Genomic DNA, 6294 nt, shown 5'->3' on the forward strand with positions numbered 1-6294 from the left:
CGGCCCGGCCCATGAATAAAGGTATCACCCCGAACGGCAGATCGCAAGATGAACAACAAATTCCAGAGTCCGCCAAACTATTCGTCTGTTTTTTTCCCACGTTCGAATGCCACTCGTCCCTCCATCGCCATGTTTTCTGCTAGCTTTTGAGACGCACTATTTGAGTGAACGACGGCAAAACAGCCCTTCCTCCCACCGATTGCAAGCAAACCATCTGAATCTTTCTTAGTCTTCATTAGCTTTGAGTCTCTTCTTTCTGCTCTGCTCCCCTTATTTCCTCCCGTGATAGATAGGTTGTGTCTGGAAGGAGAGGGTGGCGGATTTAGGAGATGGAATGGGTGGGAGCAGAAGGGAGGAGGGAGGCAGTGGTGGTGTGTGGCGAGAAGATGAGTGCAGGGATAACCATTTGGGCTCTGGAGACTGGGGAGGAGCTCCTGAGGATACCTACATGCGCCTCGCCTCCCCGTGGCCTCCTCTGCATCAAGAACCACCTCCTTGTGGCCTCCCAGCTCCAGAACCATCGACAGTTTGGCGGGGGCGCCATCTTCTCCTGGGCTTTGAACAAGGTGCCGCCACCTTCACTCCTATCCTGTTCCTTTGGATTCTTGGTATCGTCGGCCTGTTTGAGCATTCCTATAGGATTGGACTGAAAATTCTATAGAATTCATGAATTGGGCCGTCCATTTAAGCATGATCCTATATCAACCAAAAATCCCCCGAACCAAATCCTATGGAAAGAACAAAAAAATATCGATTTTTGTAGTCCAAAGAGTAGAATTTGGGATGAGTTCGGACATGTTCTTAGAAAATGCCAGATAGATGGGCTAATAAGCCCGATTTCTATAGAATTTTGAGTCCAATCTTATAAAAATATACAAACAAACCCTAAGTTTTATAGGTAAAATTAAGAAAAAATGATATTCCAAGGATGTATTTAGCCTTACTCTTGCTTTAGGATAGCTTAAATATGATCTCTTGTTCCAACTATTTGAAGTTGTTTTTATGAATCTTCGTTCATCAAAGTTTTGGTATTCAGGCTATATCTTATGCCATTTCAAGATTATACAAATAGTACGTAAAATAAAATTAACTAAGAGATGCATTGTTGGGGAGATAATGTTAAAATCTTGACCAGGTTGCTTACTTGGTCCATCTGAAAATTCATTTGAGTTTCTAATTTGGACTGCCGACTTGCAAGCAAGCGACCCGATGCCCGATCCGACAAAAATTCTGACTGATCCCATCTTGTTCAACTGATCCTCTGGTTGGATGGCTAAGTTTTGAAACTGATTTGGGCATTTAATGTGGTTTCCTTTTGGGCATTTGTGTAATGGGTTATTTGCTTAATTACAAGTTTGGTGGTTTATGTATCTTGCATAATTATGCCTTTTTTTTTTCAAAAAAAAAAAAACCTTTTGAGAAAGTTTATGCTCAGTTTGTAATACCTATCAAGCCAAGATCTTCTTCAATTTCATTGCTGGGCTTCTAATTTTAGTTTTTTTTTTTTTTTTGAATTACTCATACGGCAGTATAATATTAGAAAGCATTTCTTTTGCTGCTTAGGTAATTGTTATTTAGCAAAGGCATCATCTTTTTTTTTCTTTTGGTTATTTGTGTGTGCTCGCGCAATTGATTGTCTCTCCATTTCCAGCCTCAAGCTCCTCATAGAAGCTATCCAATGGAGGCTATTGGGCCCATTGCTAACTCCAAGGATGGTATATATCTTGCTGGGGGAGCTCCTTCTGGCAATATATACATATGGGAGGTAACTGCCTCATCTTTTCTCTTACAAATTTGCTCTTAGTGATAGAATATCTGTGTCATGTTATCTTGCCCATCAATATAATTACCACTCTTTCTTTAAGCACTGGAAGTTCTTTAAATTGATCTAAATATCCATTAGTCAGACATGAGAAACCAGAGTTCAAGATTGAAACTAAATTTGCCAAATCTATCCATTATTAACTAATTTACTCTCAAGTTTCCAATGCTGTGGCTTCTTCTGTAGCATGCTTGTTTGTGTGGTGCACTGAGTCAAAATCTTATTAAACTGTTTATAGGTTCCAAGTGGAAGACTGCTTAAAAGTTGGCATGCTCATCAGACATCTATGAGCTGTTTAACCTTCTTCCCTGATGACTCTTTTCTTATTTCTGGTTCTGAGGATGGTATAATTTGTGTTTGGTCTATGATCAGGTAAGAATCAAATCTTGGCCTTCATGTTTTTTAGTTAAAAAATTCTTCTAGGCCACACTTCTCTTTGTCTGATGAGGCCACCATCATAAGCTCCTGGTCATTTTCTTGTGCAAGTGTACTAGATGTTGCAGGTCCTCAAGCATGTCATAGCTTTTCTCCTTTCCATATTTGGTCAGAGCATGGATCCTCTATCACTGGGCTGTTACCAGTGTGTTGTGGTGCTAATCTATTACTGATATCAAGCTCTCTCGATGGCACTTGCAAGGTTATAAGACACATATTTTCCAATCTGGATGATTTCCATAGCTTTCATATGCTTGGCCTTCTATGAGTTTAACTGATTAACAGTTAATTAATTCATCCTCTACATATAGAGTGATGCATGCATGCCTAAATGCATGTAACTGCTGCTACTTTGGTTTAGTTTTCTCATAATTCTGATTCTGCTTAAAGTTTTGTAGGTATGGGACCTTGTTTTGGGAAGGGTACTGCAAACCCATGCCTTTTCAGTTGCTGTGACTGTGATGGCAGTTGATCCAGGGGAGCAACTACTGTTTTCTGGAAATGAAGATGGTAGAATTCATGTCACTGAACTCAATATTGGACTGCAAGAAAATCCAACAGTGATTTCAGAGGATGATTCTGTAGTTTTATGTGGACACAAGTAACTATTACTTACATGTTTTCTGAAACTCCAGGCATTTCGCATGTAATTAATTTGAGCAAGTCTTAACAATGAACATCCATTTGTTTTAGACTACTTTAAGCTAACAAATCTTCTTTTACTAATTATTGGCATGGAACAATAATATGTATATACCAGCTGTCCTTTCTTGCACATATGTATATAACTGGATTAGTTCGAGCATGTTTGTCTTTGACAGTGAGAAGATATGATTTTTTCCCCCTTCTAAAAGGAATAAGAGGATTCATAAAAGTGGAAAAAGTATGGCATATGAGGGTTTATCTCAGCTTCTTTTAGTTTCATTGATTTCAAATGCGTCGGTATGAGAAACTGTTTCTTGCTTTAGTTTTGATTGCTTGCATGTCAAAATTCTCTGTGCAAGGATGCTGGTACTAGATTCAGTCTATGCTAGCTTGAAATGATAAATCTCATGGCTTTGTAGGGAACCAATCACTGCTTTAGCATTTAGTTCAGGGGGCCTATGGTTGATTTCTGCATCGAAGGATTGCACCACTTGCCTCTGGGATGTCAAAACTTGGCAGGTTGTTCGAAAATTCAGCCATGGAAAAGGTAATTCAGATCTACAGATCATCCTGATTTTAGTCTTAGGTTTAGCCATGATGCATCACATCTTGTTGTTTCTCACAAGAGCTTGCAATCCTCATTTTCATGCACAACTACTTGTTCATTGACAGGTTGTGTAACAAATATAGTGGTGATCCCACAATCGTCACTCTCCGCATCAGAGAACGGTAGAAATCGCCGACAGCCTCATGCCTCTCAATTGGACAAGGCTCCTCAGCTAAACATTGCACCACAGGGAACAGTGGCTTTTCTACCAACATATTGTTCTCAAGAAGATCATGTTCTCATTCCTAGTTTTCAAACATCTGGACTTATGAACAGGCATATTCTTGATCTGGAGGTCTTTTCCTTTCTCTCTAACACACAGACCTTGAAAAATATGATGTTATTGTTGTGTTCTAATGATTCGATGGGAAAACATTTTCTACATTGGCAGCAAGGGAGGACCCTGGAGGCAATCCAGATGAAGGTGGAGGCATGCGTGGAGAACCGACAATCGACTGTCAGAATGGCTAAGAACATGATGTCCATTAACAAAATCCTGCAGTCACGATTGTTAGATTTGATGGAACTTCGGCTATGCAATGCTTCCCAAGTAGGAGAGTGAAGACTAATGGGCCTGAGGAGACAAGACAGCTTCCCAAGTGAAGAAGATTGTGACAAATTCTAATGTTGGTCGTTACAATAGTGTTGTAATTTGTAGATTTGGATGACTCTGTGTAAGCGCTTGCATGGTTCAGTTTTGTTAATTTATGGATATGGATAGTATTTCATCTTTTCATGTCACAAGCTCATTTTATTCCTAAAACCATGCAATATGACTAGTTTTGAGCATAAAAATTCAAGTTAGGCAGTTGGTATGAAATGCCATGCTGGAGTTGGTGGAAAACTTCTTACCTATTTGTGCTACGGTCCTTCACCTGCATCTCATCAACTGCTATCTAGCCCTTTCTTATGGTGGCTATAGAAAGAAAATTTGAAAAAAAGTACAAGGAGATCGATAAACCTAAAAAGATCCATCCTAGTTCTCATTGTTAAATCTAGAGAGAGGGATGTTCATCTATTTTTCACTCCCGAGTTGCTATAAGACATTTTCTAAGGCAAGAGGATTAGTTCGTAATGGTCAGATGGGTTTTATTTTGGGGCTTGCCCTAGCGCTCACGTCCCTTCACCTGGCTATGAGAGTTATAGACTCACTATTTAGTCATGCATCTCCAAACATTTGGACTTAGATTATTATAGTGTGAGTGTGTCACCTTACCGCTCTCTCTCTCTCTCTCCACGTGTTAATAAAATTACATAATACATAAGTATAGAAATAAATATATAAATAGCTCATAATATCTTCTGGCAAGGTGATCTGGTGAGCCCCAACATGCACTAGGTTTCTATCTTCTGGTCTTATTGAGGCTTTCAGACTCCTCAAGAAGAGTGGTACCATTGTCCCATGAAAATCTAAAAAAAAGAATTTAAGAATAAAAAAATCAAATATAAAGCAGGAGCTTGCTTCCCCCCTTCGCCTCGCCATGCCACTAGATCTATAATGACCGGCGAGTCGGAACATGTACATAACCACGCAGAGCGCCGGGCCGGGAATCGCAAGAATTTGAAAGTCCTTTATGGGTTCCATATTAACTTTGGCTATTTGCATGAGATTTTTGTGTCACTAACAACAAAAAAGGTGAGAGGACTAGAAATCAGGGAAGTTCATCAAATTATGTGACATCATAGATCACCTTTTCACATGTGTGGGACATCATAGATCACCAAGCTGAAAATTTACTGAAAAATCTTAAACTTAAGATTTGTCATCTAAGTGATGGTCATGATTTATATTCACCATCCGATCAACATCTTGCGCTATAAATCAGTCATCAGAAGTTATATATATATATATATATATATATATATATATATATATATATAGGGAGAGCATGCACAGTTCTATCTTTGGTGGTTGGAACAGTGAAAGAGGTAGAGTGGCAAACATATAAAGTTGTTTGGAGACCCGCATTTGCATTGCTCTAGTGGCTTGCTAGTGGCAGTGGAAGAGAAACATCTCGATTTCGTTAGAAAAGTTACTATCATGTGCAACGCATAGGAACCATCACTTTGCACAAGAAGTTTTCTTTCTTTCTTTTTTTTTTTCCTTACATGTTATGGAGCAGTAGAACTGGATTATTTCTACCAAATTGCACTGCAAAGTGTTTTTTTTTTTTCCCTTTCTTTCGAGCAAAATCTTGGATGGGATTTTACTGTGGATTCCATGCTTCTAGAGAGGATAACTCCGTCTATCATCTCTACTGTTTGCCATTGGAAGGGGGAAGAAAGAACATGCACACTTGAAGAATGTAGTACAACGGAGAGTTATATGCTGCTTTCGAAAAGGATGAATCGTTTCCAAAAAAAAATCTATTGATTCTCTTTCAATTAATTGAATCATAAGCGCGATGATTTACTTCATAGACGAGATCTTTGGTTCAAGTCTCTAGTGCTTCGCTTCTCTTAATATATTTTAGACGTACATAAGAGCAATGCATGTGAGAAGGATGTGATAGGTGAGGAAGGATGTGATGGATGCCTGTGATCTCTTTTATTAACGCACCTTTTGTGTCTCTTTTGAAAGAAAGGAAAAGAACCTGGACCAAGGTTAACCCATCAAATAGGGTACTAACGTGCCCACAGAAGGAGGGCATGCACGGTTTGACGACACGTCTAGGTGTTAGCTTTATTATACGGTATAGACGTCATCTTAACGTATCCATAGTTTCTTTTTTATGTTTTAAGGTTCCCTACCTGTCTTATATGCTGTTTACATTACATAAAACAT

General features: G+C 39.0%; 1 long non-coding RNA gene across 1 annotated transcript; it reads left to right on the forward strand.

Annotated features, from left to right (window-relative positions):
* The first annotated feature begins 2167 nt into the window (after positions 1-2167).
* Positions 2168-3819, forward strand: LOC149767811 (uncharacterized). The gene is made up of 3 exons (XR_016400313.1): positions 2168-2459; positions 2656-3449; positions 3575-3819. It is a non-coding gene; the product is annotated as an uncharacterized LOC149767811 (long non-coding RNA).
* The last annotated feature ends 2475 nt before the right edge of the window (positions 3820-6294 follow it).

This window comes from Phoenix dactylifera, chromosome 4, assembly GCF_051530095.1.
Source record: "Phoenix dactylifera cultivar Ajwa chromosome 4, Ajwa_hap1_PhDact_Kaust_v1.1, whole genome shotgun sequence".
NCBI lineage: Eukaryota > Viridiplantae > Streptophyta > Magnoliopsida > Arecales > Arecaceae > Phoenix > Phoenix dactylifera.